At 48.8% G+C, this 18,437-nt stretch overlaps 1 protein-coding gene and 1 non-coding gene across 3 annotated transcripts in view; both read right to left on the bottom strand.

Annotated features, from left to right (window-relative positions):
- Tmem132b (transmembrane protein 132B) overlaps nt 1-18,437 on the bottom strand; it is a 273,939-nt gene that overhangs the window by 241,753 nt on the left and 13,749 nt on the right. The gene's annotated exons all lie outside the window — the stretch shown is intronic.
- LOC128121133 (U6 spliceosomal RNA) lies at nt 8,154-8,260 on the bottom strand. Its single transcript, XR_008222078.1, has one exon. It is a non-coding gene; the product is annotated as a U6 spliceosomal RNA (small nuclear RNA).

Here is an 18,437-nt window from a genome sequence, read left to right as displayed (position 1 = left end):
TGCTGCCACGGAGCGCTACTCAACCACTAACAGGAAAGAAAGGCAGTCGTCCGGTGCACGTCGATGAACCCCAAATGTTCCATTACGCTCACATACGCTACAGCCACATCGGTAGGAGATGTCTCAAGTAGAGCAAATCCGTGGCAGAAGCGGACAGTAGCCACTGAAGGCTGGAGGTGGGGAACAAAGGAATGGACGGCTTGTCAACTCAACAGGATCTGGAATCATCTTCTTAGGGAGGTAAGACTCCAGGCACGCCTCTGAGGGGTTATCTAGATGAGGTTAGCTGAGGAGGGAAGACCCACCCTGAGTGTGGGCAGCACCATCCCATGGGGTGGGGTCAGAGACTATGAATACAAAGGAGAAAGAGAGCTGAGCGCCAGGGTCCATCTCTCTCCACTTCCCGACTGCGGATGCCACAGGACCAGCTGCCCCACACTCCTGCCGCCATGCCACCCCCCCTCGCCATGACGGACTGTACCTTCTAACTATGATCTAAAATTAACTCCTTCTTCCCCAAAGCGTCTTGTGTCAGACACTTTGTCATGGCAACAGGAATAGGGGCTAACACCGGTGGTGTCCGCACAGCCCGGGAACCCCACGCGACGCGGCTCCTTCGGTGGTCCGAAGCCGTTATTTCTCACTATGGAAGCTCACCTGGGAGATAAACAAAACCTGTCTCAGTGGGAGGCAAGGGCAGCTGATGGCAAGGTCGTACAGTTGGCAAGGTCATCGGAGGTGGAGAGAAGGGGATAGGCAGAGGTGGCCCTACAGGTTCACTGTCTGGCCCTGCCAGGCCCCAGCTTTGGCAGAACACCGTGTACCAGGCAGTCACTCGCTTTCCCCACTGCCTGCCCTGGGATGAGCTTCCCATTAACAGGCCCTCCCGGGCATCGCCACCCCAGGGTCAACCCCCACCACCACCACCACCACCACCATCCACAGGAAGCTACAGCCTCCTGGGTCTGCGACTTGTCATTGAGAATTAATCTGGCCAGGGTTACCTGAGGAGCACCCATCCACGCCACCTGACCACAGGCTCTAGGAGCAGGCACCTTGGAAAAAGCCAGAGAAAGCACTGGGGAGGGAGGCATCTGTCTACTCTCATCACAGCCCTCACGCTTACCATGACAGCTCCCACGCACACCAGGGCCTCAGGTGACATGCAGGAGGAGTAATGTTCTCCCTGTGGAGCAGAGTTCTGATACCTTAGAAAGCACACAGGACCTCCTGAAACACCATTCAAGGAGTGGCCGGCCCCTCAGGGGGACTGAAGGAACCTCCCACACCAGCCACATACTCAGCCACGTCTGCATCTGGCCTGGCCGCGTCACCTCTCCTAGGTTAGCGCATTGACCAAAGACAGTGACCATCAGAGACATGTGTTTGGGACCATCAGATCCTCCCCATTCTGGAATGGGTCGGGAAGAATCTGAGCCACCCACCCAGCGGACTCATCAGGAGACTGAGGCATCCTGCCTTCTCCAGACTAGAATCTGTCATAACGAAGTGATGTCCATCGGCAAGGTCGGCTCAGGAAGGGGAAAAACAACAAATCGTAATGCCACACAAGTGCAAGGATGCCATCTGGCCACCCACGGCTCTGCTCTCCAACTTTAAAACTGAACACACACACACACACACACAGAGTTCTGCTCATGAGGCAGCAGAATCGAAAATAACACCTCGCCAGACCCAGACACAGAAAAGAACAACAGAACAATTTTACTGAATACTTCAATTAATTAATTGCCCAGAGGAGCCAAGCTCACGTCCCTAGGAGCGGCTTGGGAGCTATTTATATATTTATGATGGGGACGCATGCAGGGTGCAGACTTTGAACGCTAACCCTGTCCCAATATTTACAGAGTGTTCCCGTCTGTCTTGGCAGACAGGTGTCAATTCTATATTTGTGACAAACTTTCCCCTGTGCCAGTTTATAATTTGTCTAATCAGAAGGTGTTTATTGCTGAGAACTCATCTGGAAAATTCCATGAGCCAACATGCTCTTCTATGGATCATTTTTGGGATTTGGGGGAAAGTGGAAATTTAGAAAAGTTGCTTTTTTTGTTTCTAAAACGATCTCCTGGCCAGGCAAGGTGGTGCACACCTTTAATCTCAGCACTCAGAAGGCAGAGACAAGCGGACCTCTGTAAGTTAAAGACCAGCCTGGTCCACAGAGCAAGTTCTGGGACAGCCAGAACTATGTAGAGAGAGACCCTGTCTCAAAACAGAACTTTAAAAAGTGTCCTTTTAAGCCAAGCATGGTGGCTCATGCCTGTAATCCCAGCACTTGGGAGGTGGAGGCTGGAGGATCAGACATTCAAGGTCATCCTTAGCTGTGGAGTGAGTTTGAGGCTAGCCTGGGCTAGGTGAGACCTTCTCTCAAAATAAATGGTGTGTGGAGGGTTTTAAGCTTTTCTTTCCTTTTTACTTTTTGGTTTAGAGACTGATTTCAAACCCTGTCCAGGGATACTCGAGTTTAACTAGTGGCCGTGGCAAGGGGCTGGCAGAACACACCCTGAAACACTCAGCACAGGAGACCATGTTTTCCAGCCCCAATTCTGCAAAGTATTTGTTTGGGAGAAGAGGCAAGTTACACTGATATATATATAAAGATATATGATTGATAGATAGATAGATAGATAGATAGATAGATAGATAGATAAGAATTCTTTCCCCAATAAAGACAAGCACCACATTGATTGAATCCCTATGTTTTTCTTATTGAGAACACTGTGTCCAAGTTTTCCTACGTGGACTGTCCTAATTTTCTTCTCTATTGCTGTGATAAAACACTGACCAAAACTATTTAGGGAGGAAAGGGTTTTATCTGGCTTACAGTTCACAGTCCATTATAAAGGTAAGTCAGGACAGGAACTCAAGGCAGGAATCTGGAGGCAGGAGCTGAAGCAGAGGCCATGGAGGAACGCTGCTTACTGGCTTGCTCTGACTGTTTCCATATATAACACAGTACCATTGTCCTAGGCATGGCTCCATGGGCCCTCCCACATTAACATTGGAGACAATGGAGGGAATGCGGCCCAACTGACACCTGGGTAGAGACTCTAGCCTCACAGCTGTGAGGAAGTGTAGATCTGTGACAGATTGTTGTGTCAGCCACAGAAAACTTACACACACACACAGGGAGAGAGGGAGGGAGAGAGAGAGAGAGAGAGAGAGAGAGAGAGAGAGAGAGAGAGAGAGAGAGAGAGGGAGGGAGGGAGGGAGGGAGGGAGGGAGAGAGAGAGAGAACTGTCCCATGAGCAAGCCAAATGCAATTTCTAAGCCAAGCATGGTGACACAGGCTGGCAATTCCAGAACTAAGGTTGAGGCAGAAGAATGACAAGTTCAAGGCCAGCCAGAGCCAGTTAGGAAGAGTTTGTCTTAAAAACAAAATGGATCATAGAGGATCCCAGCTCCACAGTGTGGCAGAGTCTCTGGTCATGCATGTCTGAGAAGGCCAGGCAATTTCCCAGTTCCCGGGGCCAATGCTGCAATGAGGGCCTGTATCACCTTAATCTCAATCACACAGATCGTGCATCCTGAATACCATGGAAAAGGCTACTTTGTTCTACCTTGCATATCAGCCTCACAGGTAAGATTTCTTTAATGAAACTTCCACAATGAACTATTCAAAACAGAAAGTTAACAGATCTGGAGAAATGGCTCAGAGGTTTAGAGCAGTGGCTGCTCTTCCAGATAACCTGGTTTTGATTCCCAGCACCCACATGGAAGCTCACAACCATCTGTAACTCCAGTTCCAGGGATGCCCTCTTGTGACCTCTCTCTCCTGGCAGCACCAATTTGATCCCGAGAGAATGTTGGGCTTTTAAGACATTTCCATTTGGAAGTTTGTCTTCTTGGCACAAAATGGCCTATTGGGCAAAGAACTGCCCTTGCCTCAACTGCTGACAGTACGAATGCTGTCCTTCTGGACAAGCAGGATACAAGGAAAGCGACCACTGTACTCTGCTAAGACAGAGTAAGATGGTCTTTCAGAATTCTTGCTTCTGAAAATGGTCTGTCAGATACTCTAGGCCTGTAGCCAATTTGAATGCACCAACAATGCTGAGAAACATTAGGTGACTGTCCAGGCTGCCAGTTGTCTCTGTCTACTCTTGCAAGATTCCCGAAAGTTGCTTGCATCCATCTTCCATTTCTCAGGTACCATTATATTCCTTCTCAGGTCTTTGATGAAGACTAGCAGTTATAGTTACAACTTAGTATATATATATATATATATATATATATATATATATATATATATATATATATATATATATATATATTAATTTATATATAATTAATATATATTAATCTTAGATAGACCATATTAAGTATTAGATTATTAGATTCAGGTTCTTTAGGATAGGACATCTTTTGGAATGATCTTTGTAACACACCATTTAATTTTAGTATGTGTTTCTTGCTTGATATTGTTCGCATTGATTGTAGTTCCATCTTATCTAGGTCATTATCCCTCATTACTCCTGGACAATATTTGATAACCATTCCTTTGTATATAGTCTTGTATTAAGTTAGAACCTTCTTATTTAGACAAAAGGGGGAGATGTAGTGGGTAGCCGTTCCAGCTTTGATCTGGAAGTTCCAACCCCCATTGAGGCTTCAGTAACTGTCACGCCTACAAGGTGGGGCCAAGAGAGGGCCCTGAAGACCCGAGATCTGGATGCGCTGCCCTCTCTTGGTTCCTGAACCCTGGATGCTAGAGGTAGACCGAGCAGAGTTCTCCAGAGAACACTGCCGAACTGCGCTATGTCTTCCCCAGACCCTGCGACCTACCTATCCCTTCATTTGTAAGTTATGCCACTAAATAAACCTCCCTTTTAACTACGTGGAGTGGCCTTAATAATTTCACCAATAGGACACTGTTTGCACATTGTGTACAGACATGCATTTAGGCAAACACTCATGCATGTAAAATAGAAATAAACCTTAAAATAAATAAATGATTGATGATAGATATCTAAAAGATAGATGTCTACTAGATAGATAGATAGATAGATAGATAGATAGATAGATAGATAGATAGACAAATAATAGATAAATAGATATGTGGATAGGTGGATAGATAGATGATAGATAGATAGATAGATAGATAGATAGATAGATAGATAGATGATGGATAGACAGATGGACTGACAGGCAGACAGACAAATAGATGATGGATTGATGGATAGATAGAATATAGATGGATGGATGAACAGATGGACAGGCAGACAGACAGACAGAGCGATGATGGATGGATAGATGATGGATGGATAGATAGATAGATAGATAGATAGATAGATAGATAGATAGATAGAATGATGGATGGATGGATAGAATGACAGACAGATGGATAACTGATTGACAAATCTAAGAAAGGACAGATGGATGGTTGGCAGACAGTTCAGCTGTCCAGCTCTGATTGGTTCTCTTCTGGCCCCTGCTGATCCCTAATTGATCAGGTCACACATTCATCTAGGACACGGAGCTCTGAGCAGGATGAACCCAGGGCCACTGAGGGCCAGGATCCCATGCACTCACATGTCACAGGAGCAAGACCTGTAGCTGTCCAAACTTAGTCAATGCTGGGAGTTGAGAGCAAGCCTGGACCAAGCGTTAACCTAGAAAGGAACCCTCCAGAACAATTCCACAATGAAGTCATTGGTGGACAGACATTTGACTGAAATAACAGAAAACCCAACTACAAGTGCCTGCCACTGTAGAGACACATGGTGTCTACTTAACAAGAGGCTGGAGGTGGGAGCAAGTGTAACTTCCAGGCTCATGGGGAACCCAGGCTGCACTCCATCACAGCTCCTGTGCCTCCTGATGAGCTGGCAAGGCCATCCCACCATCAAGGCTGTGACCCTAACAGAACAAGGCCTCCGCGGGTCTCTCTCAGCAGTAAGGCAATCTTCCACCTGCCCTGGCATGCTCATGCTTCCATCTCATTGGTTAGAGCCAGGTCACAGGGCCAATCCCTAGCAAAGAGAGCCCTATGACACATGGTCTCAGACTACTCACCTCAGGTATTAGTCACCGCCTTGCTGCTACGATATAATGCCTGAAAGATCAACTCAAGGAAGGAAAGGTTTATTTTAGCTCATGGTTTGAGGATACAGTCTATCATGTTGGGGGAAGGCATGGCAGCAGGACTGTGAGGTGGCTGGTCACGTGGCATCCACAGTCAGGAAGCAGAGAGAGATGAAGGCTGGTGTTCAGGTCACTGTCTTTGTATCCAGTCCAGGAACTCAGCCTGGGGAATGGTGCTGCCCACATTCAGGGTGGATTTTCCCTCCAGCTAACACAATCTAGAACCCCCCTCATACGCATGCCCAGAGGTTTGTCTCTTGGGTGATTCTAGATCCCGTCAGGTTGACAGTCAAGATTAACCATCACACCTCTTAAACAAAGAGTCTTCCAGCAGCAAAGAGGAAGGAGCAGTGACTTCTGGGTAGGAGCCAGCCAGAGCCACTAAGAATACTTGCACTACCTCTCCTTGCACCAGATGCCTCCTTAGGTATTTGGGCGCCTGTTTACATATTACTAAGATAGGGTCTTTCTGTGTAGCCCAATGTCTTAGTTAGGGTTTCTATTGCTGTGAAGAAACACCATGACCACAGCAACCCTTACAAAGGAAAATATTTCATTGGGGCTGGCTTACAGTTTTCAGAGATTTGGTCCATTATTGCCATGTATCATGGCAGCACACAGGCAGACATTGGTGCCAGAGAAGAAACTGAAAGTTCTACATCCTGATCGGCAGGCAGCAAGAAGAGAGAGTGCCACTGGGCCTGGCTTGAGCATTTGACACTTCAAAGCCCACCCCCCAGTGACATACTTCCTCCAACAAGGCCACACCTCCTAAGAGTGCCACTCCCTATGAACCTCTGGGGGCCATTTTCATTCAAACCACCATACCCAAGCCTGCCTCAAATTCACAATCCTCCTGCCTTAGTATCCACCCCAGTATTGCAATGATGATTGTGTACCACCCAACCACAGGCCACAGAAGCGTCCCTCCGAAGCTTATGATCTGCTGTAGCTCTCCCTGTCATTTCTGATAGACCCTGGTGGCTTGGCAGGCAGGTAAAGCATCCACAACCATTCACGTACACAGTCCCTGGCCCCCTAAAGTGCTAAGGAAGACAGCCAATCAGGCATCTGAGTCTGAGAAAGATCTGGCTGTTCCAACCCCAGCAAAGCTTCACACTCTACCTTCTGAGGCTCAGAGACCAAGCGACAGGGAGAGGTTTTTCCAGGCCACTGATTCTGTGGGGGTCAGACACTGATGTTGAGGCCATTGTAGGAGACCACTGTTCCTGCTGTCTTCGTTGGGCCCCCCCAGAAACAAATCTCAGAGGGGAATTTGATGGTGGGTGGTAAAATTGGAAGGTGATCCCAGGATGATGGGGTGGGAGAAACGAGACAGGAAGGAAAGAGGGTGGCACAGGGCACCACTGAGTCTTCATGGGCACAAGGGTCCTACCTCTGACAAGACAGCCATCTGCCTAGGAAAATAAAAATCGTGGCTGGGAGGGCTCCAGTCCAGCCCTGGGCATCCTTAAGGTCAGTAAACTGATGAGCCCTGAAAAGGTCCCTATTGTGGGCCTTGAATACACACAACTACTCACAACTGGCTAGAACCACTAAAGGCCACAACAGTCTAATGCTAAACGGAAGAGAGGAAATGAAAACATGTAGCACACTGAAATGAAAATATGTATCATCTGTCCATAGCAGGGTTGTGACATGTCCCAGCAGGCCAAGGTGCTTGTCAACAAATCTGACAACCTGATAACACGCACACACACACACACACACACACACACACACACACACACACACACACACACAATAAATTTACCTATTTAAAAACATTAGTTTTTTTTTTGTTTTTTTTTTTTGTTTTTTTTTTTAGCCAAAGGACAGACTGACAGACTTTATTAGCTCCCGAGTTCTAGTTCTCCTTCTCCTGTACTGTTTTGGTTCTACATAGTCGCCCAGTCCAGCAGGCAGCAATGAGACCCACTTTGTGCCCAGCAGGGGCATCTCTTTGGATAGTGGAGGGTTTGCCAATGTGCTGGTGGTCACCACCTCCAAAGGGATGCTCCACAGGATTCATGGCCACACCCCGGACATGTAAAAATATGGAACGCCTCACAAATTTGTGTGTCATCCTTGTGCAGGGGCCATGCTAATCTTCTCTGTATCATTCCAATTTTAGTGTATGTGCTGCCGAAGCAAGCACTAAAAACATTTCTAATATAAAAAGAATGTTCACAGAAACATTTTTCACAAGAGCTACAAAATGGAAACATTGCAAATGTTCATGAGCTCAGGCTTCTGTATTCAATAGATGCATGGGTGAATAACATATGGTATGCCCATACAATGGAATATTATTCAGCCATGAAAAGGGGATAGGTGCTAACAGGTGACATATACTACGATGCAATTCAATGAAAGGCCCCAAACACAAGGAAAGTATTAGATGGTTTTGTTTTCTTGAAATACTTGGAAAAGTCAAAAGAGTGGATTACTAGTTGCTAAGGGCTGAGGATGGAGGATAAGAGTGAGTGGGAGTTTTTCAGTTTGGGTTTTGGTTTTTTTTGTTTGTTTGTTTGGGTTTTATTTTGAGACAAAGTTTCTCAGTGTAGTCCTGGCTGTCCTGGAACTTGCTCTGTGGACCAGGCTGGCCTCAAACTCAGAGATCTGCCGCCCCCCCCCCCCCCCGCCATGCTGGGATTAAAGGCGTGTGCCATGTACCACCACACTGAAAAGAGTGAGTATTAATGGATACAGTTTTAATTTGGAGTAGTGAGAATGTTCTGGAACTGTTGTTCAGCGGTGAAGGCTGCACCACACTCCATATTGCAAACATCACCGAATTGTGTGCTTTAAGAAGATTTATACAGCGACTATACCACCGGACGCCAAAAGACTTCTAGGACTTTATCTTTAAAAGACAAAAACCGAACAAATAAGTCTGTGGTCTGCTATTTGATTGCAATGGAAACTCTAACCACGTTGGAAATAAGTCACATTATCTAATGTGACTAAAACACAGAGAACAGAAAGAAAGTGAGGGGAAAGTGAAGAATTAGTGCAGTGCAGGACAAGCCACAACCAAAACACATGGTAAGAGACTGCCAGCAAATCCAGCTCTGGGCATCCTGGCAGCAAAGGAGAAAAGAGAAATACTCCCCAAATCCAGACTTTTCATAAGGACCCAGTATAGCAATGCAGGGGTCACCTTACAATCTGAAGACTATTGGAACTGCTGAGAGTCTAATGTTGCATAAGAGTCTAATGTTGAGGGAGATCTGTTTGTTTATTTGTTTTCGAGACAGGGTTTCTCCATGTAGTTTTGGTGCCTGTCCTGGATCTCCCTCTGTAGACCAGGCTGGTCTTGAACTCACAAAGATGCGCCTGGCTCTGCCTCCCGAGTGCTGGGATGAAAGGTGTGCGCCACTGCTGCCTGGCAAGGAAGATCATTTTATCTTGCCAGCAAAATCGCCTCCACCGGGATGTGACGTCCTACCCTCCTCCTTGGACTTTTGTAAGAGGGTTGGCAGGGTGCAGATTTTTACTTGACTATCTTAGAATGTCATCAGTCTTCCTAAGGTCACAGTGAATCCTTTTAACAGTCACATCATTCTATTTTAGACCATCCGTTAAGTGGGCAGCAGGTCGATTTCCCATCCTGCAAGTGCTAACACTGCTCCGGCCCTGGACACCCCTCCTGCATCTGTGGGTTTGCTGTGGTTCCGGCCATCTCTCAACAATCCCTTCCTGCCAGCCTCCATTTCTCACCACACTGGGCATTGGCTTCCTGGTCGGCCTTGAGTTGGCAGCTCCATTGACTCCAAGGTTCCTGCTGGATCCTTCCAGCGGGGTGGACGATTGATAAGATGGAAGAGTGAGGGCAGATGGTACCTTCTGTCCTTGACCGGAGAGCTCTCACAGGGACATGTGTGAATGCTTGCAGTTTCTGTCATCCCGGGGGCGGGTGGGACAGGAATGCCATAGACATCTGGCTGACAGGAGCGCCCTACACTGACAAGCCATTCCTGAACAGCTGTATGACCCCGACCCCCCCAGGCTGAGAACCCTGATCAGGAACTAACATAGATAATCAGTTCACTTATGGGTTTTTAATGTTGTGGTATTTTGAATGCCAGGCAATGTCCCGGAAGCAATTCCCTTAATATTCAGATTGTGGGGAATCCCCATGTTGCTGGAGCGGGCCCTGAACCTATGAAAAGCCTGGGTTTATTTCCTTAGGTCACTTTGGCTGCCAGGATGCCCAGGACTGAACTGACAATCGGTTGCTTACGTACATTTCTGGTGTGGCTCACCCCACCAAAACCCCCCAATATGGACAGAAAACCTCTGAAGTTTATTCTCCCTTAAATTGTCCGCATTGTATATATTTGGTCACAGTGACACACAACAGACCCCCTAGATACTTCAACCTGGTGTCATGACAGCCATTCAGTCTATCTAATGCAGCTGTCCCAAGGGGCATCTCATGGGGTCCCCAACAGAGTGGCTTCCATGCTCCGAAGCTCCCAGAGGCCCCCTGTGCCTCAGCTGCATTTTCCTGTCTTGTATGGCTCCTTCCACCCAGCAGTGTGCTCTCTGGGGATCATTCATCATGTAGCCTGTCGGCACCATTCCTTTTCAAGACTATATTATATTCTATCATCTAGACAAACCACATTTTGTTGATCTACTTGTCAATGGGTAGACACCAGGGGTGTCCCCATCTTTTGACTACCTACCGTAAACAAAGCTGTTGTGAGCATTTGTGAATAGGTTTTTGTTTAGGCAAAAAACCTAGGCATGACATTACTGGCTAATTCTAAATTTAAAAAAAAAAAAAATGCCAACTTTGCAAGATGCAACAAACACCCCCCTCCGATCATTTCTCGGGTACAGATTAGGAAACATATGGATTCCTCAAGCTTCACCAACAGCCTTGGAATAGCTCACATCGACCTTTTCTTATACTCACAGTCTTGGTCCAAGACCAAATCTGAGTCACAGCTGACAACAGTGAGGGAGATGGACCGGGTGACAGTGAAGGAGACACCTCCCTCTCCCCCAACCCTGAATGCCAGGCTGTGGGCGTTGGAGATGTTTAGATTTCATTTCTGCCCGAGAAACTGAGACATCATTTAGCAGACCGCCATGAGTCCCCTAGAGGAAATGGTTCTAAAAAGCTCCGTGGAAGGACCAAGTGGCAGAATCTTTGCAAAACACTCAAAAAGGCCTTTTTCCCCCCTCTTGGTGGGGAGGAGACTGGGGAGCAGCCTTTTTTCCTCTTACAGTAGTTTTCAGTTATTTAAATAACAAATGTGTGCCAGGCATGGTGGCACAAGCCTTTAATCCCAGTTTGAGGTCAACCTGGTCCGCACAGCAAGTTCCAGGACAGCCAGGACTACAGAGGAAGACCCCGCTCCCACCCATCAAAAAAAAAATTTTTTTTAAAATAACAAATGCACAAAGATTTTTTTTTTTTTCAAAGTACAAGGGACATTAAGTCACCTCCCGCCCTTGCCCCTCTCCCAGGAGGAATCTGCCATTGTCAGCTTTTCACAGGAACCCGCCCTGTTCTCTGTGGCTGCCATCATCGTTATCTAAGCAGGGTGGACTGTCCACAGGCCTCTGCTACAGCGGCTACAAAGGGTGAGGCTGTCTCAGTAGGAGGCTGAGCTCTAGGAGCTGATGCGTCCCTTTTGATAGACCCTGCCCAGGGGTGTGACATAGAAAAACAATGGAATAGAATGAAGTGCACAAAGCCGGAGCATCGGTGCACATGAGGGAAGCACCCGCCACTGAGAAACAGCTCTGAGAGGATGATTTCCCTCAGGTTCCAGAGCCCAGAAAGGCTCAAAACTTAAATACTGACACTCTGTTTTTGTTTTTTTTTTTTTAACATAGGGAAACTAAGGCTCGGGGAGATCCCTGTTTTTTTTTTTTTTGTTTTTGTTTTGTTTTTGTTTTCGAGACAGGGTTTCTCTGTGTAGCTTTGCGCCTTTCCCTGGTACTCAACTTGGTAGTCCAGGCTGGCCTCGAACTCACAGAGATCCGCCTGGCTCTGCCTCCCGAGTGCTGGGATTAAAGGCGTGCGCCACCACCGCCCGGCTGGAGATCCCTGTTGAACCAGGGATTGAGGTTTGCTCGTGGCTGGCCCTCATGCCCACCTCACCCCTGAACTCCAGGTGTCTGGAATCTGTTGTCTGACGGGTCCGGCTTTGACATTCCAATCTGTCACCGTGACCTTGTTGGAGTTGATCCAGCACCTGATGCTGCTAATTCCAGTTCACTGAGAGCTCTTCCCCATAGAAGCCGGCCCGTCTCACCTCATCACAGTGGCAAGGGTGCCCATGTTACAAGCTCGGGGTGTCCTGGCAGCTTCTGCACGGTGCAGTGGTGTGCAGGTTAACCACCAGCTGGGAAAGCTGGGATCACAGCCTGAGGCCACACACCCTGCACACAGAAGGAATGGCCATGCCTCCGCCAGCTCCCAACCGCAGAGACCACATCCCTGGGGACAGCGGCCACCCCTACCCTGGCCCAGAAAAGGATTCCTGATTCCTTTCCCTGAAGGCCAATCCAAGTGAGTGAGTGAGTGAGTGAATTGAATGAATGGATGAATGAATGAATGAATGACCAGATGAGGCAGCAGCTAGGATGATTCCAGAACAAGGCCAGAAGCACATTTACAGCTAACAGCTGTCATCTATAGAGAGCTATTGGGGACCACCTTCGCTTTCCACAGGGAGACACTGTATTCCTCCAGAACCAGCAATTGTGTTATTTTTTTGTTTTGGTTGTTGTTGTTTTGTTTTGTCTTTCAAGACAGGGTTTTCTCTGTGTAGCTTTGGAGCCTGTCCTGGATCTCGCTCTGTAGACTAGGCTGGCCTCGAACTCACAGAGATCCGCCTGCCTCTGTCTGCCTCCTGAGTGCTGGGATTAAAGGCGTGCGCCACCACCGCCCGGCCAATTGTGTTATTTTTTTTTTAACGAAATCGACACCATTTACATCCAGGGCACAAAGACAAGGTCCACAGAGCAGCCTGCTGGATGGGCTGAGACTCTGCTCTGGGACCATAGCTGCTGAGTCCCAGAGACAAGGATCCAGTGCCTCCAAGGTCCCAAGCATGACCGCACGGTGGTCGTAGGGAAGGGACGCAGTAAGGATGGAATGGATGCCGCCCTGCCATCCCCCTCCTCACTGTCAGACCCTGGAGTATCCTTCTCTCCTTGAGCCCCCTAGCAGAAAGGACAGAAAGGGACCCTCCCCTAGCACAGTACCACCCCTGGAACAGTCCCCTCTGCTCTAAGCACTCCAGAATAGGGACCAAGGGGGTCCTGCAAATCCTCTGTGCTGCCCTGGCCTGCAGACACCCTCGTGTCCACCATGTTCCGCCTCCTTTGACCCCCCAAACTCTCTCCACCACTTGCCGGCTCTCCATAACAGAAGCAGTGACCCGTGTGCCCCCTTCTCCTCCAAGCCCCCTCCCCCCAGTCTACTCTATTCTGCTTTGGTGGTTTGGTGAACCACAAAAAAAAAGCACCAACATTTGCTTTGTGTGGTTTGGTGAACTATAGCGCATGAAGAGAACCCAGCTACAGCGCCCCTCTTCCCAGCCTGAATTCATTTAGAAAGAACATCCTCTAGACCCAGGGGAGGGGGGGTCAGTATGGAGTCAGAGAAGCTCCAGTCTTAGGACCCCAGAAATAAAGCGCCACTTAAGCCCTGGAAAGGATCCCTGTCCACAAGCACAGGGCCACGGAAGGGGACTCGCCCTTCCTTCAACACCACCTCAAACTCACCTCAGAGTGGGTAGCTTCCAAGGGCTTCCCCAGCTTCATAGCATCCGAGTCCCTAATAGACAGTGGAATATGATGCAGCCCCGAAGAGGCTTCAGGGGAGGTGACCCTGGCATCAGCTCACACTGTGTGGCTGTGTGGCCGGCTTCTTACACTCGGTGTTGTATTGTTGTACATAGTGCCACTTCATGTAGTACTAGAGCAGCATTATGGATGCAGAGTGAGTTCAAGGCCAATCTGGGCAACTGATGGAGAGTCTGTGGCCGAGTTAACATCTCTGCTGCTGGTGATAAAAAAAAAAAAAAAAAAAAAAAAACACCCTGACCATAAGGCAACTTTGGGGAGGGAAGAGTTCACCTGAGCTACGATTCTAGATCACACTCCACCATTTTAGGGAAGTCGAGGCAGGAACTTAAGCAGCCGATCGCATCATGGAAAGAGCAGAGTGAAGAAACACACCCTTGCTTACTTTTAACTAGCTTTCTCCTCTAGCACCGCCCACAGTGGGCTGGGTCAATTAAGACAATCCCCAACACAAGCGTGCACAGACTAATCTGATCTAGACAATCCCTTGTGAGACTCTTCCAGGTGACTCTAGGTTGTATCAAGTTAACCCACTAAAAGTAATCAGCACACTAATGATGGGCGGGGGGGGGGGGAGTGTGTGCGTGCACGCGCCTACGTGGGTGAGCGTGCCCTTTGAGTGTATTAGAGAATGCACCAGAGGGGCGACCTCCAGTCCAACAGTCACTCGAGGAAGCACTCAATGCTGCTGGCCTGCTCTGCTCCTCTTGAGAGAAAATCAGAAATTCCAGATTTTCACATGAAATCTTGGCTCAGAAATGATTAAAACCGTGGGCTGGTCAACCCGCCCGATGCCCCTGGGCGGTGCTGGTCCTGAGATACCACTTCCCAACCCCGAAGGTCTCAGGACACCCACAGAGAGCCGAGCAGATCGCTGGGGCTTCAGAACCTGCCACCTTCCCCCAGGTGCCTCACAGGCAGCTGAGACCAGACAAGGGCTACCAGCTCACTTCCCGCTGGTAAGTGTGGGCTCGGCTCAGAAACAATGAGCCCAGGCCCCAGGTGAAATTCATATTCTAATTCAAGTTTCTCGCATTGATGAAGGCTGCTGCTGCTGCTGCCACCTTGGAATGCTAACAGCTCAGAATGAAGCCCTGGGGAGCGAGCATGAATGAGGAGAGATGAGAGGGTTCGTCTGAGTACCAAGAACACGAGACAACTGAAGCTGAGGCTGGTGGCGCCCCCCCTCAAACTGTCTGAGCTCCCGAAGCATGCGGCAGGAGATGAAATGCCCCCACCCAGCCTGCTTCCATGGGTCAGTCCAGAGAAGTCAGTGAAGGCTCCTGAGCGCCACACCTAAGGACACCTGGGCTGTCAAGAAGGACCAAGAAGATCCTCGGTCCAGTAGGAAACAAAAGCAGGTCTATGATGGGACTGAGCGGTCCCACCTCCATCTCCCATTCACAGCCTTTCCAGCAACTCCAGGAGCCAAGAAATTCTTCCTCCCAATCCACCGTTCTGGATCAGAGGAAGGTGGGCAGATGTGGTTCAAGGGATGCATCGAGGCCCCACCCACCACCATCCTCCCCACAGCATAGAAAGTGGAGTCAAGGCGGGACTGGGCTTCTGTGATGACTGAGCCCTGGGTTCCCTCCCCACTGCCGCGTGCGCGTACACACACACACACACACACACACACACACACACACACACACACACACACACACACACACACACACACACACACACACACACACACACGAGGAGTCAAGTTCACTTTCAGGCTACCCAGCCCTCCAGATCCTTCAGCAGCCGTTTCTTCTATGTGGGAAGGTGGGTCACAGCTAGGCCACAAAGAGACTCCTTACAGAGAAAAAAGGGAGGACCAGGAGTCCCAGCCATCCTACTGCCTACCAGACCAACCTCCCTGAGCCACACTGTCCCCAGCCACACCTTCCCTGAGCACGGCCCTGTCGGAGCCACGCCCCCTAGGAGCCACGCCCCCTCGGAGTCACGCCTCCTGTAAACCGGTTCTCTCCTCTGGTTGAACTGTGATTGCTGTGGAGGTGAAATGAAACGCCCACCCCGACAATCCTCCTCTGTGGAGCGAGTTCAGTGAAGCTCTCACCCTGAGGGCTCCAGAAGGGGCAGCTCCTTCTCATTGATTCCTCAAGTTCCCGTCATTATTTTCCAGGACTGGTGATAGAACCCAGGGCCTCCGGCACACTAAGCAAGCTCTCCGCCACGGGGCTGCAACCTTTCTTTACTTTTTATCTTGAGTCATGGATCTCCATGAGTTGCCTAGGCTAGACTTGAACTTGCAATCCTCAGGTCTCAACCTCCTAGCCAGGCAGGTTTTCTTTACTTACTAGTAATCAAAATCTTGTCATTGACCCCAGCCTGGTACAGACCCAACATCTGTTGACAGGTACAAAGGGCAGGCAGAAACCGAGTAAATCCCACTGTACAGCACATACTCGTGGCCTGTGAAGGAAACATGATGTTCTGTACTTCTCTGTGCCCACAGTCAACATAAATCCTGCAGGGACATACTACTGACCCTAAAAACGACTACAAAATCCTGTCATTGAAAAATGAATATGCTGAGCCAGGCGGTGGTGGCACAGGCCTTTAATCCCAGCACTCGGGAGGCAGAAGCAGGCAGATCTTTGTGAGTTCGAGGCCAGCCTGGTCTCCAAAGCAAGTTCCAGGAAAGGCGCAAAGCTACACAGAGAAACCCTGTCTTGAAAAAACAAAACAAAACAAAAAATAAATGAATAATAAAAATGAATATGCTGGGGTCAGCAATGGGCTTGCAGATGGTTGGGAATTGTAAAGATACTCAAATGAGGCATTCAGGGACTGGAGAGATGGCTCAGCAGTTAAGAACACTGGCTGCTCTTCCAGAGGACCTGGGTTCAATTCCCAGCATGTATATGACGGCTCACAATCATCTGTAATTCTAGTTCTAGAGGATCCAATGCCCTCTTCTGGCCTCCATGGGCACAACACACATATGATGAACATATATACATGCAAGCAAAAGACCTATACATTTAAAATTAACTTTTAACGTAAGAATGGATGAGAAACCTAGAGATTCTTAGGGGCCCTGAAATCACTTTTGAATTTCTTTTTAATTTTTTTAAGACCCACCCAAATCATCCAGGAAGTTGTTGGGCACACCTTTAATCCAAGAGGCAAAGGCAGGCAGATCTCTGAGTTCCAGTCCAGCCTGGTCTACAGAGCAAGTTCCAGAATAGCCAGGGCTACACAGAGGAAACCCTGTCTCAAAAAACCAAAAACAAAACAATTTTTTAATTAAGAAAAAAAATCCACCCAAATCATGCCAGATGTCCCAGCACCAGGCAAGCTGAAGCAGGAAGATTTCAAGTTCAAAGCCATCCTGGGCTACACAGTGAGACCCTGTCTCTAAATAAATAAATAACCGGCAGGGTCTCTGTGAGGTTCATTCGCCCGCTGAGGTCCCATGAGCCTTGAGGCAGGAACGTCAATAACATTTTCATCTTTGACATTCACTGCCAACCACAGGCAGGTGCAGAGCGCTTAAGAAACACTTTTGATTGACGGGGAGGGAAGGGGCACGAAGGAGACTCTCGCATCAGTCATCACTGGCAGATGGCATCTACTTCGCCCGATAGTCTTCAAGGAGGGGGAACAGGCCAGGGGAATGGGGTAGATAAAAATCCACACACGATCTTGCCCTTACTGAGCTCAGGCCCGGCTGGCACATTAGCTAGACCAGCTCTCAGCGGAGCACATAATGCCACAGCTGGAGCCAGGAGGAGAAGCCAAGGCCATCTGAGACGCTTTACCTGAAACTTGTCAAGACTTCCTGGTTGCAATGGAAACACAGTTCAAAGTGAGCAAGATGGCTAGGGGCATAGGGAAGGGCAAAAATCTCAAAGTGTTGCTCCCCAGGACCTCACCACCTTGTTTTTTGAGACAGGATCTCTCACTGATTAGGGAGGTTGGAGACGTTCCTGTCTCTGCACTGGGGGTTACAAACACGGTACAAATCATGAGCCCACTCATGAGAGGAGAAAAAAGTTAGCAACACAGAAGCTAGAGTTTTGGAACAGGGGGGACTGGGGTTCCTCAAAGAAAATTCAGCAAAAGCTGTTAATGTAGCTCAGTGGCAGAGCACCTGCCTAGAATCCCCCAGTGAGGGGCTGGGGTGTGGCTCAGTGGTAGAACACCTGCCTAGAATCCCCCAGTGAGGGGCTGGGGTGTGGCTCAGTGGCAGAGCACCTGCCTAGAATTCCCCAGTGAGGGGCTGGGGGACATGGCTCAGTGGTAGAGCCCCTGCCTAGAATCCCCCAATAAGGGGCTGTGGACATGGCTCAGTGGCAGAGCACCTGCCTAGAATCCTCCAGTGAGGGGCATATCCTAGAAGGTGGAGGGGGCAGACAACCCCACCAGGTCACAGACATTGACTGTCTCCCTCCCTGATCTCTCCTTCAGCACCTGCATACTGCCATGTCCTGCCATGATGATCATGGACTAAACCTCTGAAACTGTAAGTCGCCCAATTAAAT

This window comes from Peromyscus californicus, unplaced genomic scaffold (genome assembly GCF_007827085.1).
Source record: "Peromyscus californicus insignis strain IS unplaced genomic scaffold, ASM782708v3 Scaffold_2__1_contigs__length_46816999, whole genome shotgun sequence".
In the NCBI taxonomy this organism is placed as follows: domain Eukaryota; kingdom Metazoa; phylum Chordata; class Mammalia; order Rodentia; family Cricetidae; genus Peromyscus; species Peromyscus californicus.
The sequence above is the reverse complement of the archived record's forward strand: the minus strand, read 5'-3'. Positions and strand labels throughout refer to the sequence as shown.